The 21,237-nt window shown below is 49.7% G+C and overlaps 1 protein-coding gene across 2 annotated transcripts in view; it reads left to right on the forward strand.

The window, feature by feature from the left end:
• The window catches only part of VCPKMT (valosin containing protein lysine methyltransferase), a 44,281-nt gene extending 35,608 nt beyond the window's left edge, over positions 1–8,673 (forward strand). For both annotated transcript variants that reach the window (XR_011472132.1, XR_011472126.1), the window contains 4 exons: positions 709–849; positions 4,843–5,423; positions 5,589–5,651; positions 6,802–8,673. The gene's annotated coding sequence lies outside the window, so the exon portion shown is untranslated. The remainder of the gene's footprint in view (positions 1–708; positions 850–4,842; positions 5,424–5,588; positions 5,652–6,801) is intronic.
• Positions 8,674–21,237: the final 12,564 nt, after the last annotated feature.

A 21,237-nucleotide genomic window follows, 5' to 3' on the forward strand; every position in this document is an offset into this window, starting at 1 on the left:
CCATGTTTCTCTCCCTCCTTCTCTCTCTAAAATCAGTAAGAACATATTTTTTAAAGAGTAGATGCAAAGAATAACTGGGAAGCTGTTACAGCACTTCAGGAAGCAGATGGCGAAGGCCTGGGCTGGGCAGTGCTAGCAAAGGCAGGAGAAAAGCGGCACATCTGGGAGTCCCCAGAAAAAACAAGTCAGGCTGAATATGACGGTGGGGTACAGGGAGCACAGGGTGGATTCTGATCTGTCTCTACCAATAGCTGCCTGGCCTCAAGGCCCTGAGTCGTTCGGAGCCTCTGTTTTTCACCTGCAAAATTAGGACAGTATTACTGTCCCCCCACCTCCTGGATTACTGAGGTCAGCGATTTAGCACACAGCACAGGGCTGCCTCTTCCTGGGGGTGCTCAACGTTTGTTCCCTTCCTCATCTACTCTTCTCTGTACTGTGCCTCCTGTCTTGTGCCACGAGGAGGAAAGAGGGGGAGAGGGCCAAACAATGACATCTACTAGTATTTTCTAGGTGGTGCCATTAAGCAGGTGGAAAAGGTTAGAAAGGGGACTAGTCAGAAGCGGAAGATAGGGTTGATTTTTTAAATTTGAAGTGATGGTAATGGTGGCTGATACCCAAGGGCCAAGAGATGGCGACAGGGGCCCGGGGGCAGGAGTCCTCAGCAGGGACACTGGGGGTGTTCAACCACAGGTGTCTCTTCATTCCTAGAAACGGAGCAGAGGCCATGGGTAAGGTGGACAAGCAAAGCTGAAGCCTTTGGGCTTAATCATGAAGACTCTAAAGATGAAGCTGACCGGGCATCACTGGCCAGACCACAGGACCCCTGGAAAGCTGGGCCCCCACCTGAAGGTAAGGGCACCAGCACCATCCCCTGGCTGCTCAGGTTTCAGGTTCCCATTCATTCTGAGTTGACAAGAGCCTGGAGGCTGGTGTCAGAACCCACTGCTTCTGTTTTCGTTGTGCATCAACGTGTGTCTGTGGGTCCCCTGGATTGTTAAGTCCGGGAAATAGATGTATTTTCTTCAACCTTGTGTTATCAAACAGGCTTCCTGCTGAGCTAGGCCAGGAACAACCAAACACAAAGTCACCTCTTCACAATGACCGAGCTCCTCCCAGAGGCCAAGGTGCCTGGCACACACAAGGCCTCTGTGTTTGTAGACAGGCGTTGAAGGAAGTCACAGGAACCTGAGAAAGAAGTGACCAGAGCAGGCCCGTGAGCTACTGGTGATAAACTGGCTGGCACGATGCTGGATCTTTTTAAAAAATACATATTTTTATGGATTTCAGAAAAGAAGGGAGAGGGAGAGATGGAAATGAGAGAGAATCACTGATCAGCTGCCTCCTGCACACCCCACTCTGGGATTGAGCCCACAACCCAGGCATGTGTCCTGACCAGGAATCAAACCATGACCTCCTGGATCATAGGTTGACATTCAGCCAGGAGCCACGCTGGCCAGGCATGATGCTGGATCTTGATTAGACCCCTGGTCTCAGGTAAGGGTCTCCCAGCTGCCCACTTCCTTGAAGACAGTGGGGTTGAGTCATGGCTCCTTACAGTAGCTGATCCCAACAGGAGGGCAGCATGGTTAGAGCGGGAGGTCTCTCCCTTGCTAGTTCTATGAGCTTGGCAGTCCTGTAGCCTCCTGCACCTCAGTTTCCCCCTTTGAGCAGTAGCTAGAACTACCAGTTTCCTGGCAAAGTTTAAGTGAGCTGTGAGAGCACCGTGTTTAACATGGAACTCTGACGGTAAGCTCAGTGCTGTGTCCCAGGCCCATCCCCTTTGTCCTTAGGGCACGGATTTATGTCAGCTGTTTCCTCGGCTCAGGAGCAGCATTGGGGAGGGCAGCAGTAAGAAAGTGAACCCTGTTTCCCATCTGTAGTGGTTTGAATTGTGGCTCCCCCCAAACAGGCCAAGTCCTAACGCCCAGGACCTGTGGACGTGACCCTGTTTGGAAATAGAATCTTGCCAGATGTGATTAAGTGAAGGGTCTTTAGATGAGACCTTCCTGGGTTTAGGGTGGGCTCGGAGTCCAATAACTGATGTCCTTGTAGAGAAAGGACAGGGACGTGCAGACACAGAGGGGCGGCCCTGTGAAGACAGAGGCAGGTGGGCGCCGTGTGGAGACAAGCTGAGAAACGCCAAGGGTTGCCAGCAGCCCCTAGAAGCCCGGAGAGAAGCCTGGGACAGATTCTCCCTCAGAACGTCCAGAGGAGCCAGCCCTGTCAAGAGCCTTGATTTGGGGCTTCTGTCCTCCCTAAGGAGCCACTTTTTGTTGTTTCAAGTTATTAAGTTTTGTTGTTTCAAGTCATTAAGTTTGCTGTAATTTGTTGGGGCAGCCCTAGGAAATTAACACACCGTTCCAGTTGAGGAGTCTTGGCAAGAGGGCCTGGCAGTCCGCTGGGTCACTTGGCGGTTCCCAGGCCCATCTGTCCTTAGGACCATAGCCTCCCTTCACTGTCAACACGCCCTTTGTCAGCTTGCGGTACAGAGCTGCTGAGCAGCAGCAGCATATTTTGACACGGGCGTTCCTTTCTCAGAAGCTAGTTCTGCACACCCCCACACGTGAAAACAGCGAGAGCTCAGAGCCCCGGTCCTCACACAGTGCCGCCCATTAGGATTGCCTGGGGAGTTTCTGAAGACCCCACAGTTAGGCTGCAAACCATACACATTAAACCAGAAGCTGAGTATCAGTAGTTTTTGAAACTCCTCAGGTGCTTTTAATATGCAATCAAATCCAAAGCCAGTGGCTTAGAGGCACTTCTCCCTCCCTGGCAGCCAGACCTGGAGAAGATGGGAGGGAGGGAGCTAGAGGCCCATCCCTTGCAGCAAGGCCTGGGTGAAGGCCTAGGAGTGAGTGAAGAAGAAGACGGAATCTGGATTCTAAGGAGGCCATCTACTCCCAAAGCAAATAGAAGTGGTTACTGTGCTAGGGTGAGGGACTGAGGCATGAAAGGGTTACGGAATGTGCTAGGGGGAGGGACTGAGGTATGGAAAAGTTACCTGGTCGAGATCGTGACAGAGAAAAATTGCTAGATTGTCTCAGAAAACAATGTATTATGATTCAACCCAGCCAGATGTAACTCCGTTTACCTCCCCTTTGTTCTTGTGAACTTCTAAGAAACAGCTACTGAAATGCTTTGTGTGTTTTGTGAACTTCTAAGGAACAGCTAATAAAATCCTTTGTAGGTTTTTTTTTAAACATTATGTAGATTTTGCAATAAAAGATTTTTCTATACCCTTGTTCAGCACTGCAGGCTGCGAAGCCCCTTACTAAAGGGACGCACTGTAGTCAGCTGGCCACCTTAATAAAGGCTCTTAAATTTATTTATTTATTTTTAAAATATATTTTATTGATCCTTTACAGAGAGGAAGGGAGAGGGATAGAGAGCCAGAAACATCGATGGCAGAGAAACATCGATCAGCTGCCTCCTGCACACCCACCACTGGGGATGTGCCCGCAACCCAGGTACATGCCCTTGACCGGAATCGAACCTGGGACCTTTCAGTCCGCAGACTGACGCTCTATCCACTGAGCCAAACCGGTTTCAGCGAGGCTCTTAAATTTAAATTCTGAGTCGGTGGTCTATCTCGCTGAGTGAACCCATAACAGTTACTTGCTTTGGGGTTCAGTTTCCTCACCTGGAAGATGCAGTATTGGGGTAGTATGATCCTGAGGCTCCCTCCTGGAGCCCCTGACATTGGTTAGTTCAAGCTCAAGGCTCTTGGTTGAGAAAGCCTGGCCACGCAGAACAGCCCCCATAACCCAGTGAACTAGAAAAGCACCAGGCCCTCCCCGCTCTGCCTGGGGATGTCATGAGACAGAATTTGGTAAAGTCAGAAGCAAGATGAGAAATGGGCGCTCTAAGGGATGCTGGGTAATGCACACTGCTTGCCCCCAGTTCCCTTTAGTTCAGCAAATCTTATGTTAGCACCTGATAAAGACAGGACAGGACTCTCTGCATTGGAAACATAGAGACGATACGCTGTTCCTGATACTGTGGGACTCCTGACTTTGGTATAAATTTGAGTGTTTTATCCCAAATGAGAAAGCTGAGTGATTCTGTTTTGGGATGAACCCACTGGGAAAAATGATGGAGTATCAGAGCACCTCTTTGCCTTCAATTTCCAGAATCACATCTCTTCAGGGCTGTGACAAGTATTAGTGCTGTTCACCAACTAGATCCAGTTTTATTTCTCCTGAGCACATAGTGGGATCATAGTTTCCAAGCCCCTGAAGTTAAGTGTGGCCATGAGACCTCCTTTGCCAATGAAAGGAGAACACCATGATAGTTTACTTCCTCACAAAGCCTTAAGATCCAGCACATGGCTCCTGCATGGTCCTTTTCTTCCGCGTGTAACTAGCAACACTCCTGATGGTGACAGCTTTCTGGCCTGTGTCTCTCACTGAGGACAGAGTGCAGTAGAGGAGTAGAGACCTCACTGATCCAAGATGGACATGTAGTGTGAGCAAAAAACAGAATTCTGTTGCTTTAAGCCATGGAGTTTTAAAAACTGTTTTTTACAACAACAAAAAAAATACCTATATAAAAGCAAAGACAATAGATGATCAAAACCTCTATACCCATTACTTAGCTTCAACAATGATCAAGCTATAAGCCTCCGTTATTTGGAGTTTGCTCGTTAATTCAGCACAACCTAGACAACTCCTGCTAAAAGCAAGAGGAAAGGGTGTTATTTTATAGAAATGCTGAATGAGTGACAAGTAGGCAAAGAGAGTGGAAACAGAATTGATGAGATCTGGTTGTTATGCCTTATTTTAGTGAGGTCATTTCTGTTTTTCTAATATTATAATTGAATGGCAATTTGGATTTTTCTTCTAGGCGATGCCTTCCATGTTACTTATTTTCCTCTAGAAGTCTAAGCACATCTAGAAACCAGAAGCTCCAACTGCTTGGCAACTGCACTGGAAATGCAACAGGACTAAAGTTAATTGCCCGCTTCCACGTAAACGCTAACAAGCACCATTAAACTTTTGAAAAATGTGATTATTTTTGTTAAAATATGCTTTAGAAGGGGCTGTCCTACTGAAGTATGTCTGCAATGTGTGCCTACATGTAAACACAAACCCGAGTTTTTCCGAATCTACAGTCAATTGTATCACAGCAGTCTGATGGATTCATTGAACAAATGAAATGAAATCAACATCATTTCACAAAATGAGTCCATAGGCCAGTACTTATCCTCCACGTCTGGTTTTGTTTTCGTCCAACCCAACTGAATTCTCTGTAACTGCTCCACCACTTACAGGGAGGCGAACCAGGGCAAGTCAGCCCTGCATGAGCTTCCGTCTCCTTCCTCGTCACTGCAAACGTCTCTGCCTGTTGTCCCAACCAGATAAACCCAAATATGTCGTTCAAGGATCTGGGAGGAAAACAAGTCCTTCTGGAGATTCCAGGGAAGGGTGAGGGGGAGCGGAGAGGGGGGGGGGGGCGGGCGGAGCGGAGGCGGGGAAGCGGGGGGGCAGCGAAGGGGGCGGAGCGGTTCCCGCATTTCTGCAGGAATTTCTGCCTTTAGGCAGCTTTCAGGAGGAACCAGGAAGTTTTGCCAGTTTTGTTCTCTTCTTAAGGCTGTTAGGCATCAGTTCGGGTCGCCGAAGGAGAGAAGGAGGAACTGCACGAGGCCGAAAGAGGTAAAGAATTAAAAATGTATGAGGTCATCTAGAAAGTAGATGGGCTGAGCCCCTAAATGCTGCCGCACCCAGAGATCGGGGGTCAGAGTTTTTAAGGACTCGAGGGGGCTTTTTCCTCTTCGGGGATTCTCCTCCGGGCGGGTCCGGAGGGACGGTGACTGGTCTGAGAAAGGGAATGTGGTCTGAGCGGAGGGAATGTCGGCTGCAAAATGGTCTTTGGGCCATTTTCCCAGGGGAGGGGTATCAACTTGATTATTTGATCAGACCTCACATGCACGAGGCCAAAGTGGTAGCGAATTATACATTTATTAGATCAACCTCATCTGGAAAGCGGATGGGCTCAGCCCCAAATGGTGCCAGCACCCAGGGACGGGGGAGGCAGAGGGTTCAAAGGGCTCTACAGGGGCTTTTCCTGCGGGAAATTCTCTGGGCCGGTCAGGACCCTGGGCAAGGAAGGGACCGAAAGTGACTGGTCTGAGCAAAGGGACTGTGGTCTGAGCAAAGGGACTGTGGTCTGAGCGGAAGGGACGGTCAGTTGCCAAATGATCTACGGGACAGTTTCCCGGGGAGGGGGTGTCGCTGAGGTGGTTTGATCAGACCTAACAGAGTGTAGGGAGCTGAAGGTCTGCGTGGACTCGTGGAGGTGAAAGTTGCTGGATGCTGAGAATGGGGCTGTTTGGTGGAGTCCCTGATGTTTGGTCTCAGCCTGAGTGCATCCCCTGAGCTCGCAGTGCAGCTCTGCTGGCGGCGGGAGCTGGTCTTCTCAGTAGCGACACCACAGTGTTCAGTGGGAAGGGACGGGCCCTGGACTTTGTGCACCGCCTGCCTCCGTTTTGTGCGTCCGCCTCCTGTGTCTCACACGCAGGCCTGTGTAGCTGCCGCTGATTTTAGGAGGCAACTCACATATGCGGCCTGTGGAAGAGCAAGTGCCTTCTCCCCACGGACCCACTGTTTTGTAGTTCATTCTGGTCACACGGGAACCTCCAGGTGCAGTGTGTTGTTCCTTGGGGGCACTGGTTCCGATGTAGCAAATAGCCCAACAAAAGCGTAACTGGTGGCTTGACCCCTGAGAAAGTAAGTTTGCATGTATTTCTGTGGTTTTGAAGGTATTTGACTGAACAAGTCTGTCCTCTCTGCTCTTCTTTCCTAGGTTCCCTAGCGATGTCGGTGGAGATGCACAGCCAGGGCCAGGACCGCTGTGTCCTCACCTGCACTGAGTGCAAGCAGCGGGTGGAGACAGGCTGGCACTGCCTCTCGTGCCAGGACTCCGACCTTTGCATCAACTGCTACAACACCAAGGGCCATACCCACGAGATGGTGAAGGTGGAGCTGGTCCAGAATGAAGAGGCCAAGGAGGGTGATGAGGGCGGCAACCAGGGGGAGCGGCGGTTGAGGAGCCTCCGGGAGTTGCGGCGCCAGGCCATCCAGCGCTGCATCCAGTCCCTGAGGCACGCCCGCCAGTGCGGCGACTACAGCTGCCCGCAGGCGTCCTGCCTGAAGATGAAGCGTGTCATGGAGCACACCAAGACCTGCGAGCGCAAGACCAATGGAGGTTGTGGTGTGTGCAAGCAGTTCATCGCCCTGTGCTGCTTCCATGCCAAACAATGCCAAGAAAGCCCATGCCCCATTCCCTACTGCCTCAACATCAAGCAGAAGATCCGCCAGCAGGAGTTGCAGTACCGCCGGCAGCACGCCTAGCTCATGCACCGGCGGATGCCACCATCCACAGCCGCACCGTGCCTCAGCAGCGTCTGCCTTCCCTCCTTCAGCACCACCCGCGCCCCCCACACTGCATCCCAGCACACCCTGGACACCATAGCCCTCGACCCTGCCCCAGCCCTCGCCTGTGAGCATGTCTCTAGCCGGCCTCTCCAGCGTGGCCAGAACTCAGCCCCCACCAGTTTGCACTGGGAAGCCCACTAACCAGTGCCAGCCCCACGGCCCCTGCCAGGCCCACCTGCAGCAATGGAGGCGCCCGGCAGGTGGCACGTGAGGCACAGCAGCGGCAGCATCTGTACTGGGTGAGCACCAACAACGCTATGCCCTGCGGGACTGTGACCCCTGAGAGCCAGATGGCCCCCATGGGCCTGAATGTGACCCAACCAGGTCAGTGGGCCTGCTATTCTGCTCCCCGACCCCCGGCAGTGGCAGCCGGCACCCATCGCCCAGCGACAGCCCATGTGGGGCATGCCCAGACCCGTGATGTCTATGCAGACCCAAGGTGCAGCCACATCAGAGCATCTCACCGGGGGGCCTGCAGGACCTGCTGCGGACCCTGAAGTCTCCCAGCTCCCCCAGCAGCAGCACGTGCTCAGCATCCGCAAGTCAAACCCTCAGCTGATGGCAGATCTCATCAAATAGCACACGGCCAAGTGAGTGCCCAGCCAGCCCGGCCTTCAGCTCCAGCCCAGCCTACAGAACCTGAACACCATGCAAGCCAGCGGGCCCCGACCTGCTGTCCCTCCGCAGCAGCAGCAATGGGAGGCCTGAACCCCCAGGGCCAGGCCTTGAACATCATGTACCCGGGGGCAACCCCAGCGTGGCGAGAATGAACCACAGCACAGAGAGATGCCGCGGAGCACAGGAGCAGCAGCAGCAGGAGGAAGGCAGCGCTGGACACGCCCAGTTCCAGCAGCCTCAGGGACGCTGATGCCACCCGCAGCCATGCAGCAGCAGCAGATCCAGCAGCAGATTGGGTCCCAGGCCAGCCAAACCGTGTTAGGACCTAACAGGCATATTCTGTACCTTTCCCTGCCCTCAGTTTCTCCCCGGTGCTCAGTACTTTCTATTGTCCCCGCTTGAGGCTCCTGCCCTCTCTGCTGTTTTCCTGTTATTCTCATTTCAGGTGTCACAGGTGACAGCTAAGCAGCCGAGAAAAGCAACGCTAGACCCAGCTTCCTGCAACCGCCTGCACCTCCATCTGACCCACAACGAGACATAAATATCCCGCCCTCCCTCCTCTTGCTTGCTGAAATAAATATGCTGGTGTGTATTAAAAATAAAGTTTCTAAAACTCTCACAACGTCTCTTGGTCAGTCTCCTGTCAGCACGGACCTAACAAACCCCATGAGCCCCAGCAGTACAGCTGTCAGACAGCCACTGGCCTCACCTCCCTGGCCAGCAGATGGCCACAACCCTCAGTAGCCAGGTGAGATCTCTGGCCCCTGTCCCGTCTCCAGACCCCAGCACCTCAGGCTCCACATTCGAGCCCATCACCACGGATACGCCCCAGCCTTCACCACACCACCTCTCCCCCCAGACTGGTTCTCCCCACCCAGGACTCCCAGTGGATCAGGGACACTTGGGGAACCCCAAATATGCAATGCTACCACAGCTGAATACCCCCACAGCAGTGCATTGCCCAGTGAGCTGTCCCTGGTTGGTGACACCACAGATACCCTAGAAAAGTTTGTGTAGGTTTTGTAGCCTTGTGAGAAAATCACTATTTTTCGTTCCATGTTCTTGGACCGTTTGTACTGAAATCCAAGAATCTAGGCTCTTTATTCCTAGATGGAACTGCTACTTCCAAGCCACAGAAGGGTAGATTGCTGTTTAAAGAAACAATAAAAAGCATATTTTTTGTTAAAAACCAGTTGATTTAAATATATGTTCTCTCTCTTTTTGCTTTTTCAATATTTTTTTTGTTCTTGGGGGAGAGCGGTTCTGTTTGGATTTTTTGTCATCATTGCTGGTGATTCATGCCTTTTTTTTAACGGGAAAATCAAGTCCATTATATCCATATTTTTACTTATATTTTTAAGGTTTTAAACATTTGTTTAAAAAGTGAGAAGAAATATAATATTCAGAAACTGATTCCTGAAATAATGCAAGCTTATAATTCATCCGGACTGTTAGGTTAGGTGGCTCAGGAAGCGGCGCAAGAAATAGAGTCCAGTGAATCAGAAAAGAAAGGAAAGGAAAGTTTATTCTGCGTCCCCGGGAAACCCACGTACCCCCAAAGACAGGGCACGTGGATTCACGCCAACATGGAGGGAGGCGCTTTTTTTATACTGCGGTTGGGTGAGGGGCGGGGACGTGAGCTGAGGTATTCAGTTGAGGAAGCTTCAGCTGCAAGGGGGTCAGCAAGGTATTCAGGAATGAGTCAGCATCTGTGTGGAGGTATGTGGATTCAGGGAGAAGAAGCCGGTATCTGTGTCTGGCACGTTGATCTGTGAGAAATTCCAGGGGGAGTCCATTGTCTCATCACATGTCTGCATGTATCCGATCCTGGGCTCTCTCCGACCTAACACGGACAACTTTCTGATGTTGTGGGCAGATTTTTTCTATTGTGAACTCTGGGCATTCTCCCAGTATTACCCCTGTTGATAGGAATTGGCTCCTGGGCACACACACACACACACACACTCCCACACGTCTGTACTGGCTTAAGCCAAACTCGTTGGCAGATATAGAAAATGATGCTTTGTTTCTCTGATAAAACTAGTTTTAGACAAAAAATAGGGATGATGACTCTTAAGACCATGCTAATGTTAATAGAGAAGAGCATTCTTCTATGTGAAACTTGAAATGAGGAAAAGCAAATCTAGTGTCAATCATGCAAGAGCTATAACTACCACAAATAAGAAAAGTCAAGAAGACCAATCCCTGTATAGGATGGTAAAGTACCAACTCATTTCTTATATCATATTGTTAAATAAACTGCGTACAACAGACAAGAAAAAACAACAGCAAATAACATTACCCTAAAGATGTATTGAGTTCCTCAAAAAAAAATACAACTGGAATTTTGAATGGAATTGCACTGAATTGGTAGGTTAATCATGGATTTAATTAGGTATTAATGAAGCCATCCAAGACCAGGCATTCTATATTAGGTCATCTGGTACAAAAGCATGGGAAGTGCTCTACTTATTCAGATCATTTTGTTTCCTTTACTAAAATTTTTAAATTTTATCTGGCAGTTTTAGTGTTAATGCCCAGATATTTTGTGATCCTTATTGCTACTGTGAAGATTTCTTTTTAGTAATATTTTCTAGTAGCTGTTGTGGGTGGGAGAGATGCTGTTGATTTGTGCAGGCTGATCTTGTATCTGGCAAACTTGCTGAATCTTATTAGCTATAATTTGCTTAAGTCTGTTTTATTGTAAGCTGACATTCTGTTTTGTGTGTGAGTATGTTAAGAAGCACCCCCACCCCCCGCATTTAATTTCTGTGGTGGGTGGTGGAGGTTGGGGAGATGACTCACTAGGAAGGAGTAGAAAATGTTTCCTCCTCCCCCCACCTCAGGGAGAGGCCTGGGCCTCTGTGATGCTCACATCGGGGTTCTCCACAGATTCAGAGAGACACCTGCTAGTCAGGCCGCTGACCACTGTGATGGGAGGAAAGGTGGCCTGAGTCCTCTGGTAGCAGCAAAGGGGAGGAGAATGTCACCATAAAGAGAGGGAGAGATTTAGAGAGGGGGAAGTGGACTGAGAAAAGGGAAAGACTTGAGGGGAACCTGGATGGGTGGGGCCTGGGAATTCTCAGGGATGGTAGATGGTAAAAGAGTCTATGGTTCCAGAAGACTCTTTACTTATTGGTAGTTGGACCAGAGACCCACTACCCAGCAGTATCACCCAAAGAAGCCCTGGTCACCTAATGTGGGGGCAGTAGGAGGAGCTTAAGCCCCTGGGAGACAGGAATGGGCACCTCCCACCCCTCCCACCACCAGCCCCCACTGACCAACTGATAGAAGCCCCATCCCATCACTGCCCTGGTCACCATGCTTTGCTGGGACCTTAATGCCCAAAGCTGTGGGGGCCCAGGAACTTCCCAGGAACGGAACCTCCTGCATCTCAGAGCTCCCACAAGTGAGAGCTGGATCCTCAAGCCACAGACAAGTTGGGGCCCCACACTTGGTCCTGACAAGAAGTTTACTGAGGGAGAGGCCAGAGTTGAGAATGTTGTCACTGGGCAACTGTAGCTGAGTACTAAGGTTATTTTGGTTTGGAAACTTCATGGGGCCGCCCTCTCCCCTGCAGGACACTGGCACTGACTAGGCTGCTGGAGGCAGGATGGGGAGCCCCTGGTTTAACAGCCCTGATTGGTGACTCAGAATTCAGTTGGGGGCTGAGTGGCTATAAAATCAGCAATTGGAAGCCTGTGCCCTCCTGATCCCTCTTCAAGGGTTTGCCTTGGATGAACTGATGGCCACATTCGTGCAGCTGTTCTTTGCTATCTCTGCTGCCCTCATTGCTTCTTTTTTGGCTGCCTTTCATGAATTCGGCACCTCAGGCACCCAGAGCCCTGAATGTATGGAAACTCTCCTAGGAATTTGCTTTTTATGATAGAGATCAGCATAAGCAGAGACAGCCTGGCGGGTCTGTTCATGCCTGGACACAGTAGATGCCTCTCTTCACGCTCATGTCAGAACGCTTAGGTTGGGAGAGGGGATCTGGGTGGATGGGGGAGGTACGGGCCTGGCACCCTCTGTGAGCAAGCCATGAGGAGGCCACACTTTCTTTGTAAATGTATAACTCCAAAACAAGGAGGCTATTTGGGAGCAAAGAAAAGGGATCAACGGGATGAGAGTAAACTTGGTCCGGGAACATGCAGACCCTGAGGCTGTCCAGGTGCTTCTGAGAGCTGAGCAGCCAGGCGGGCCCCAGGCCTGTGGGTGAGGCCAGCCCTGCAGGGTGTTCGCCTTGTCCCCCAGCCCCCACATGCCAAGCTCTGTGCCCAGCTCCTAACCTGAGCTGACTCACTGGCTTCCACTTCCTCCCAGGAGGCAGCTGCACGCTTATTCCCATTTGGTAGATGGAGAAACTCAAATCCAAAACTCACTCTGGATCTCAGGGATAGCCACAGGCAAAAGGGCCACAGCAAATAAAGGAGCCCTGTGTGTCCTGGAGAGGAAGCTAGGAGAAGGGGCCAGTCCCCTGGGCCTTTGGCTATATTTCCCTTCCCCCAGTGCAGCCGTGGGCCCGTTTGAAATGAATAAAACTAAAAAAAAAAAAAAGACCGTACCCTTTTATGTAATGATGTTTCCTTTGAATTTATATTAGTTCACACAAACACTCCATCCATGCTTTTGTTCCGGCCCTCCGGTCCAGTTTAAGAACCCATTGTGGCCCTCGAGTCAAAAAGTTTGCCCACCCCTGCCCCAGTGACACACTTCTTGGCAGGGAGCTGTCTGTGGAAAGCCAGGCCAGAGCTCTGAGTGGCTCTGTGGCTCCTGTGGTAGCTGGGCTTGAAGGAGAAGCTGAGAGGGCTGCCTACCCTGGCAGGAGGCTCTGAAACTGGGGGGTGTTAGGTTAGGTGGCTCAGGAGGCGGCGTAGGAAATAAAGAGAGTCCAGTGAATCAGAAAAAGAAAGAAAAGGAAAAGGTTTATTGCGTCCCCGGGGGACCCACATACCCCAATGACAGGGCATGTGGATTCTCGCTAACAGGGAGGGGGCGCTTTTTTTATACTGGGGTGGGATGAGGGGCGGGGACATGAGCTGAGGTATTCAGCTGAGGAAGTTTCCGCTGCAGGGGGTCAGCAGGGGTATTCAGGAAGGAGTCAGTATCTGTGTGGGGGGCATGTTGATTCAGGGAGAAGCCAGTATCTGTGTCTGGCATGCTGATCTGTTAGAAATGCCGGGGGGGGGGGGGGGGGGGGGGGGGGGGGGAGTCCATTATATCATCACACGTCTGCATGTATCGGATCCTGGGCTCTCTCCGACCTAACAGGGGGCTCAGGCCACTGCAGGTTTAGGAACTAAATGCTGTGCAAACACTCACTCAGCACCGCCCAGGAGCATCCCTGGCTGAGTCGGGAAAGCTCAAACATTGAACAGAAATGTGGATGCAATGATCTCCATGGCACCGGCCTCTGCTCTCTTGTGATTAGTCAGGTCTCCCTTGCCCAGGGCCCCAACACAGGGACAGGCTCTGCTGCTAGGCTGAACCCCGTAATGTTAAAACAGAATCTGATTATCAGTAGTTTTTGAAACCCCTCAGGTGATTTCACATGCAATCAAATCCAAAGCCAGTGCCTTAGAGGGCCTCCTCCCTCCCCGGCAGCCAGACCAGGAGAAGCCGGGAGTGAGGAAGCTAGGGGCCCCTCCCTTGCAGCCAGGCCTGGTGTCTCAGGAGTGGGCGGAGGAGAAGTCAGAAACTGGATTCTGAGGAGCCGTTACCTCTATGTGGCCGGGCCTAAGGGCTCTACCTGGAGGGTGAGGCTACAGCTGGGGTATCAAAGGCCCAGGTACAAATCCCTCTTTCTGGGACTTCACTTGTTTTATGAATTTGACCAAGTCGCCTAACTTCTCTTTGCTCTCCTTTTCTTATCTATAAAGTGTGGGTAGTAGAAACACCTAGCTCAGTGGTCGGCAAACTCATTAGTCAACAGAGCCAAATATCAACAGTACTTCTTCAAAATAGACTCGCCCAGGCCGAAAACCGACTTCTGCTCATGGGCCACGAAGTTTCAATCGCACTGTACGTGCGGGCCCGCATGTGGTATTTTGTGGAAGAGCCACACTCAAGGGGCCCAAGAACCGCATGTGGCTCGCAAGCCGCAGTTTGCCGACCACGGACCTAGCTCAAAGCGAAGCTGAGAAGGATTAAAGGAGAAAATGAATGTGAGGAGCCTGGCTCAGGTGCTGTAAATGGCAGACACCCAGGAAATGCTCACTGACCCTCTGCACCTCCCCAGCCACCCATCTGCTTCCTCCCTACTTTCTAGTCTGAACCTGGGGGAGAAGCAGGCAGGCAGTTTTGCCCCTTTCTTTCTAGTTTCACACCAGAGTTTGAGACCTCACAATCACACAATTTTGGCTATTAAGTCTTAGGACTTCTTTTTTGTTTGTCCATTTTTCTGAGATTTCTTTTAAGTATACATATCTATCCTCCCTTTCTAAATAGCGTATTTTTATACCTCTTTATCCACTTTGCTTCTTTCACTTGACTATTGTCAGAGCACAGCTAGAGCACAGCTGCTCTGAGTCCGCATATTCTTCTGATTCCTACTAATGACTACGGCAAGTGTCAGGGTAGGTTCCTTCTCAAACACTGCTCGCTACACTAATTATTGGTTCTGAGCCCCTCTGCCAGGGCTGCACCTTCTGGGACACCAGTCTGAGAGACAGAGAAGCCATGAGAAGTTGTGCGTGAGTAAGAATGAGTCTTTATTGTAAAAGCCAGTGGCCGTTTAGCCATCAGACAAATCAGTTCTTCATAGCAAAATCCCATAGAGGCAGCTGCACACCCGCTGGTGAACAAATACATCGTTCTCACCAAGCAGCATTAGGCTTTGTACCCACAGCTATTATCTGAACAGACGCACGCTGCCCCTAGACTCACAGCCTCACATAGTAGTGGCACCTGAGCGCTCTACTCTTGCCTCTCTAGCCTCTTCCCTCTCTCCAGGCTTTCCTGCACTCCTGCACCCCCAGCTGGTCAGTAACGCATTATACCACTTGGACAAAAGAGGCCAGTTGCCAACAGTGACATCAATCATTTGGGTTATAGAGGAGCACAGTGTACCGTGAGATCACTGTGGCCATGAAGCTGAGTAGTCATTGGACATTGTGATTAAGATTCCCAAGTTCAGCCCTAGCCGGTTTGTCTCAGTGGATAGAACGTCGGCCTGTGGACTGAAAGGTCCCGGGTTTGATTCCGGTCAAGGGCACATGCCTGGGTTGCCGGCGCGACCTCCAGTAGGGAGCGTGCAGGAGGCAGCCAATCAATGATTCTCTCTTATCATTGATGTTTCTATCTCTCTCTCCCTCTCCCTTCCTCTCCAACATCAATAAAAATGTAAATAAAGTTCTACCTTTAAAAAAAGATTCCCAAGTTCAGAGTGGCCGTGGCTGTCAGGTGTACTATCAACAAGGCCTCCACACTCTAATTATCTGGCGACTCTGGCATAGTTCCCACAACTATATATCTTGAAAACTATGTCAGGGCAATATACAGAAATATTATTTTTATTCCCTTATAGAACACTAGAGGCCCGGTGCATGCAAATTCATGCACTCGGGGGTCTCTAGGCCCAGCCTGTGCCCTCTTGCAGTCTGAGACCTCTTGGAGGATGTCTGACTGACGGCTTAGACCCACACACTGGGGATTGAGCCTAAGCTGGCAGCCTGGGAGCCCTTGGGGGATGTCTGACTAATAGCTTAGGCCCACTCCCTTTGGTTAGTCAGACATCCTTAGTGCTGCTGCGGAGGCAGGAAAGGCTACTGCCACTGCAGATGCACTGGCCAGCCATGAGCCAGGTTCTCACTGAGCAGCACTCCTCCTGTGGAAGCACACGGATTACCAGGGGGCAGCTCCTGCGTTGAGTGTCTGCCCCCTGGGGGTCAGTGCACATTATAGTTTGTTCCGGTTGTTCAGCCATTAAGGTCAATTTGCATATTACCCTTTTCTTATATAGGATTCCACTCTATGTGTGTGCATATGCCACTGCTTATTCAGCTAGGCCCTTATTTACAGGCATTAGAATTGTTATTACAGCAGTGCAGCTAGGCACTTTTTTACATTTTGCAGCATGTCCTAAGAAAGGGTTCCCAGGGCACTGCTCTGCTGCTACTCCCTCACAGCAACTGCTCTGCAAGACCCTCAGCCTGGTTATGAGACCCTAGCACCCTAATTCCAGCCTCCTCCTTCCTTTTATGTGATTCACCTGGACAACAGAAATGGCAACAGAAAAGTGGCCTCGCCTTCATTGCTGTCCTCCCATCTCACACAGTGCATAGTGCTGGGGATGGCATTCAGAACCAGAATGGAGGTGTCAGCTTTCTTGTTTCTGCCACATGGGAAAGCTCACAGAAGCAAGTTGGAGTGCCAATCATTACAACCAATCGGGACCTAATTCCCGTGTTTCACAGATGAGGAAACTGAGGCTTGGCTGAAGATCACATGCCTGGTCCATGGCCAACAGTCCTGGCTTTTGTCCCCTCACTGTCCCAGCAGTTTGGCAACAGGAGTCCTTGTTGGAGTTTCAGACAATCAAACAGCTTAAAAGGCAGAAGCCACCCCATACACCATGACCTTTTCATCTTCTCTGTGAAGGAAAGAAACCTCTCAGCCTCCCTTTTTGATGTATTATAGTCATCTAGTGACTGATGGGCTAAAGTGTGTCTCCCCTGCCTCCCAAATTTATATGTTGAAGTCCTAACTCCCAGTACCTCAGCAGGTGAGTGACTTGAAGATAAGGCCTTCAGCGCAGTGATTAAGTTTAACAGGAGCTCCTGAGGGTTGGCCCTACACCAAAAAGAGGGTGTCCTTTGAAGAAGATGAGATGTGGGTACAGCTGGCACAGAGGAAAGACGAGTGAAGACACAGAAAGGAGGAAGCCCTCTACAAGCCAAGGAGAGAAGCCTCAGAAGAAACCAACCTGCCAACACCTGATCTGGGACTTCCAACCTCCAGAAATGAGAGAAAATGCATCTGTTGGCTAAGGGCCCCCCGCTCCCCGCCCCCCACCCCGGTATCTGATACTTGGTTTTGGCAGCCCCAGCAAGTGAATTCAGTGCGTAACTAAGGACGGGTAAGAAGACAGCACCTTGCATGGGTAGGAGACTAATGTGCTCTCTGGTAGGTTGCTTCCCTTGTGTTGCTGCCTACACATTTCTCCAGCTGCCTTTCCTCCTGATGCTTCCACCAAGCCCGTCTCTTCCTGGCCTCTTCCCGGTGAGGGGATCTCTCTCAGCAAATACTTCTGCATCTTGCACTGTCGGCAGTCCCTGGAGTGGTGAATTGGCGGCAGCTTCAAATGGTGGCAGCTTCAGAAAGGCAATGGGAGCACCTGAAAGCTTTCGTCTCATTGGGCGCTCAGGACCACTTTTCTACCCCACCCGCTTGGGCAACTGTGGCAATCTTACCCTAAATGAATTTCTCCCCCATTTTCACGGAGGGTGAACGTGGTGTGCAAAACCCATTTCTAATGTCTGAGCTCTGCATTTCTACTGAGTTTTCCTGAGTCATTAAGTCTATAAATTCTTCAATATTTTAATGATCTTATGGTTCAGTGATGTTTTCATTGTCTCTTGCCCATAAAACTCCAGCAAAAGCCCATCTCAGGGTGACTTCACACCTGGTCCTGATCTGAATGTGTCCTTTCTTGTCAGCCTGTCTCCCGTATGGGCCATGATTAGGGCTAGGCACATCACACCCCAGCTTAGGGCCTAAGACAGTGAGAAGAGTTTCAATTACCCTCGGAAATCCTTTCAGAAGTTGCCACGTTGGAGACCATAATTCCATTTTTCGTTGCATTCGATGAACCAGCTTTTCCTCGAGTTTGGGGACAGAATATGTAGTGTCTGTTCAGTAGAGCCCCAGGTGAAGAGTTGGCCTGTATCTAGGGGCTGTACTAGAACTACACAAAGCCTTGCTAATCATCACGCACAGGAGGGGCCGGAGAGCAAGACCGACTGGGAGCAGCATATTCTCCTTCCTTCATTTAGTGGAATAGCAGGCAGAATTGCCAGCACTATTTAAATAGCTCTCTCTCTCTCTCTTTCTCTCTCTCTCTCTCTCTCTCTCTCTCTCTCTCTCTCTCTCTCTCTCCCTCTCTCTCTCGTTTGCCTGAGCACATGACAATTCACAGCATGGCTAACATAGTAAAGAGAGAGACAGAGAAAGCACATGACTGGGCCCAGGATTCCCAGATTGCAAAGTTAATTCAGACATAAGCATGGAGAATGTTAAGACACAGGGTCTTGGGAGGCCATATATTCCTAAATAGAAGTGGTTACTTTCTTTGGGGTTCAGTTTCCTCACCTGGAAGATGCAGTATTGGGGTAGTATGAACCTGAGGGTCCCTCCTGGAGCCCCTGACATTGGTGAGTTCAAGCTCAAGGCTCTCGGCTGAGAAATCCTGGGCAGGCAGAACAGCCTCCATAACCCAGTGAACTAGAAAAGCACCAGGCCCTCCCCGCTCTGCCTGGGGATGTCATGAGACAGAGTTTGGTAAAGTCAGAAGCAAGATGAGAAATGGGCGCTCTAAGGGATGCTGGGTAATGCACACTGCTTGCCCCAGTTTCCTTTAGTTCAGCAAATCTTATGTTAGCACCTGATAAAGACAGGACAGGACTCTCTGCATTGGAAACATGGAGACGATACGCTGTTCCTGATTCTGTGGGACCGTCCATCTTGCTATAATTTGAGAGTTTTATCCCAAATGAGAAAGCTGAGTGTTTTTGTTTTTTGTTGTGAGATCTATTAGGAAAAATTAAAAGCACCTTTTGGCCTTCAATTCCCACATTCACATCTCTTCAGGGCTGTGACAAGTATTAGTGCTGTTCACCAACTAGATCCAGTTTTACTCCTCCTGAGCACATAGTGGGATCATAGTTTCCAAGCCCCTGAAGTTAAGTGTGGCCATGAGCCTTCCTTTGCCAATGAAAGGAGAACACCATGATCATTTACTTCCTCACAAAGCCGTAAGGACCAGCACATGGCTCCTGCATAGTCTCTTTCCTCCGAATGTAACCAGCAACACTCCTGATGGTGACAGCTTGCTGGCCTGTGTCTCTCATTGAGGACAGAGTGCAGTAGAGGAGTAGAGACCTTACTGATCCATGATGGACCTGTACTGTGAGCAAAAAACAAAATTCTTTTGCTTTAAGCAATGGAGGTTTAAAAACTGTTTATTACAAAAAAATAACCTATATAAAAGCACAGACAATAGATTATCAAAACCTCTATACCCATTACTTAGCTTCAACAATGATCAAGCTATAAGGCTCCTTAGTTTGGGGTTTGCTTGTTAATACAGCAAAACTTAGACCAGTGGTCAGCAAACTCATTAGTCAACAGAGCCAAATATCAACAGTACAATGATTGAAATTTCTTTTGAGAGCCAAATTTTTTTAAAAAAATATATTTTATTGATTTTTTACAGAGAGGAAGGGCGAGGGATAGAGAGCCAGAAACATCGATGAGAGAGAAACATCAATCAGCTGCCTCCTGCACAACCCCCATTGGGGATGTGCCCGCAACTAAGGTACATGCCCTTGACCGGAATCGAACCCAGGACCCTTGAGCCCGCAGACCAACGCTCTATCCACTGAGCCAAACCGGTTCTGGCTAGAGAGCCAAATTTTTTAAACTTAAACTATATAGGTAGGTACATTCAACTTCAAATTCAACTGTAAATCCACGGTTTTCGTCTTCTGTTTTTCTTTGCTTCTTCTTTGTAGCCATCTCAAACAGGGCACCTAAATAATGTTTCATTTTATAATAATAAAGCCACCAACACAAAAGAATGACAATTCTTAAATTGATGACAAAAATACCTGTAGGAGTTGCAGCTGGTTGGAAAAATACAGGTAACTTTATGCTTCGAGTAGGTACTTTTGTCACCTGCGCGCGATTTGCAGACGCCACTAGCAATAACCACTGCACATGAGACTGCTGACTGACCAGCTCCCTCAACTCCTACATGAATCCCGTGCGCCTCCCCAGAGCTGTGTGCCCCTCGGCCCGCCTGCACGGAGTCTCCCGTTGCCAGACTGACCAACACCACCACTTCTTCTAACACCACTTCTTCAAAATAGACTCGCCCAGGCTGAAAACCAACTTCTGCGCATGGGCCAAAAAGTTTCAATTGGACTGTACGTGAGCGCCAGCACATGGTATTTTGTGGAAGAGCCACACTCAAGGGGCCAAAGAGCCACATGTGGCTCGGGAGCCGCGGTTTGCCGACCACTGACCTAGAGGGCTCCTGCTAAAAGCAAGAGTAAAGGGTGTTGCTGAGGCCGGTTTGGCTCAGTGGATGGGGCGTCGGCCTGCGGACTGAGGGGTCCCGGGTTCGATTCCGGTCAAGGGCATGTGCTGGGTTGCGGGCACATCCCCAGTGGGAGATGTGCAGGAGGCAGCTGATCGATGTTTCTCACTCTCTATCTCTCTCCCTTCCTCTCTGTCGAAAATCAATAAAATATATTTTTTAAAAAAAAGAGTAAAGGGTGTTATTTTGCAGTAATACTGAGTGAGTGACAAGTAGGCAAAGAGAATGGAAACAGAATTGATGAGATCTGATTGTTATGCCTTATTTTTTAGTGAGGTCATTTTTGTTTTTCTAATATTATAATTGAGTGTTAATTTGGATTTTTCTTCTAGGCGCTGCATCCCATGTTACTTATTTTCCTCTAGAAATCTAAGCACATCTAGAAACCAGAAGCTCCAACTGCTTGGCAACTGCACTGGAAATGCAACAGGACTAAAGTTAATTGCCTACTTCCACATTAACCCTAACAAGCACCATTAAACTTTTGGAAAATGTGATTATTTTCGTTTTAATATGCTTTAGAAAGGGCTTTCCTACTGAATTATGTCTGCAATGTGTGCCTATATGTAAACACAAACCCGAGTTTTTCCAAATCTAGTCAATTGTATCACAGCAGTGTTATAATAACGTTATGGTCATAAGGAAACCCTGTAATGTGTGGAAATACTTACGGTGTGAAGTGATTAATGTGTGAAATGTTTGCTGTGTGAAGACCCCAGTCCTGGGTCACTTCCACAACGTGGTGAACGCCCCACTACCTGGATGTGAATACCCTGAGCCAGTGGTTCTCCACCTTGGCTGCACATTAGAATCACCTGGGAATCTTTTTAAAATCCTGATTTCTGGGCCTCATCCTCCGGAAATTCTGTT

This window comes from Myotis yumanensis, unplaced genomic scaffold, assembly GCF_028538775.1.
Source record: "Myotis yumanensis isolate MYYU_CA2020_CCGP unplaced genomic scaffold, mMyoYum1.0.hap1 SCAF_1, whole genome shotgun sequence".
NCBI lineage: Eukaryota > Metazoa > Chordata > Mammalia > Chiroptera > Vespertilionidae > Myotis > Myotis yumanensis.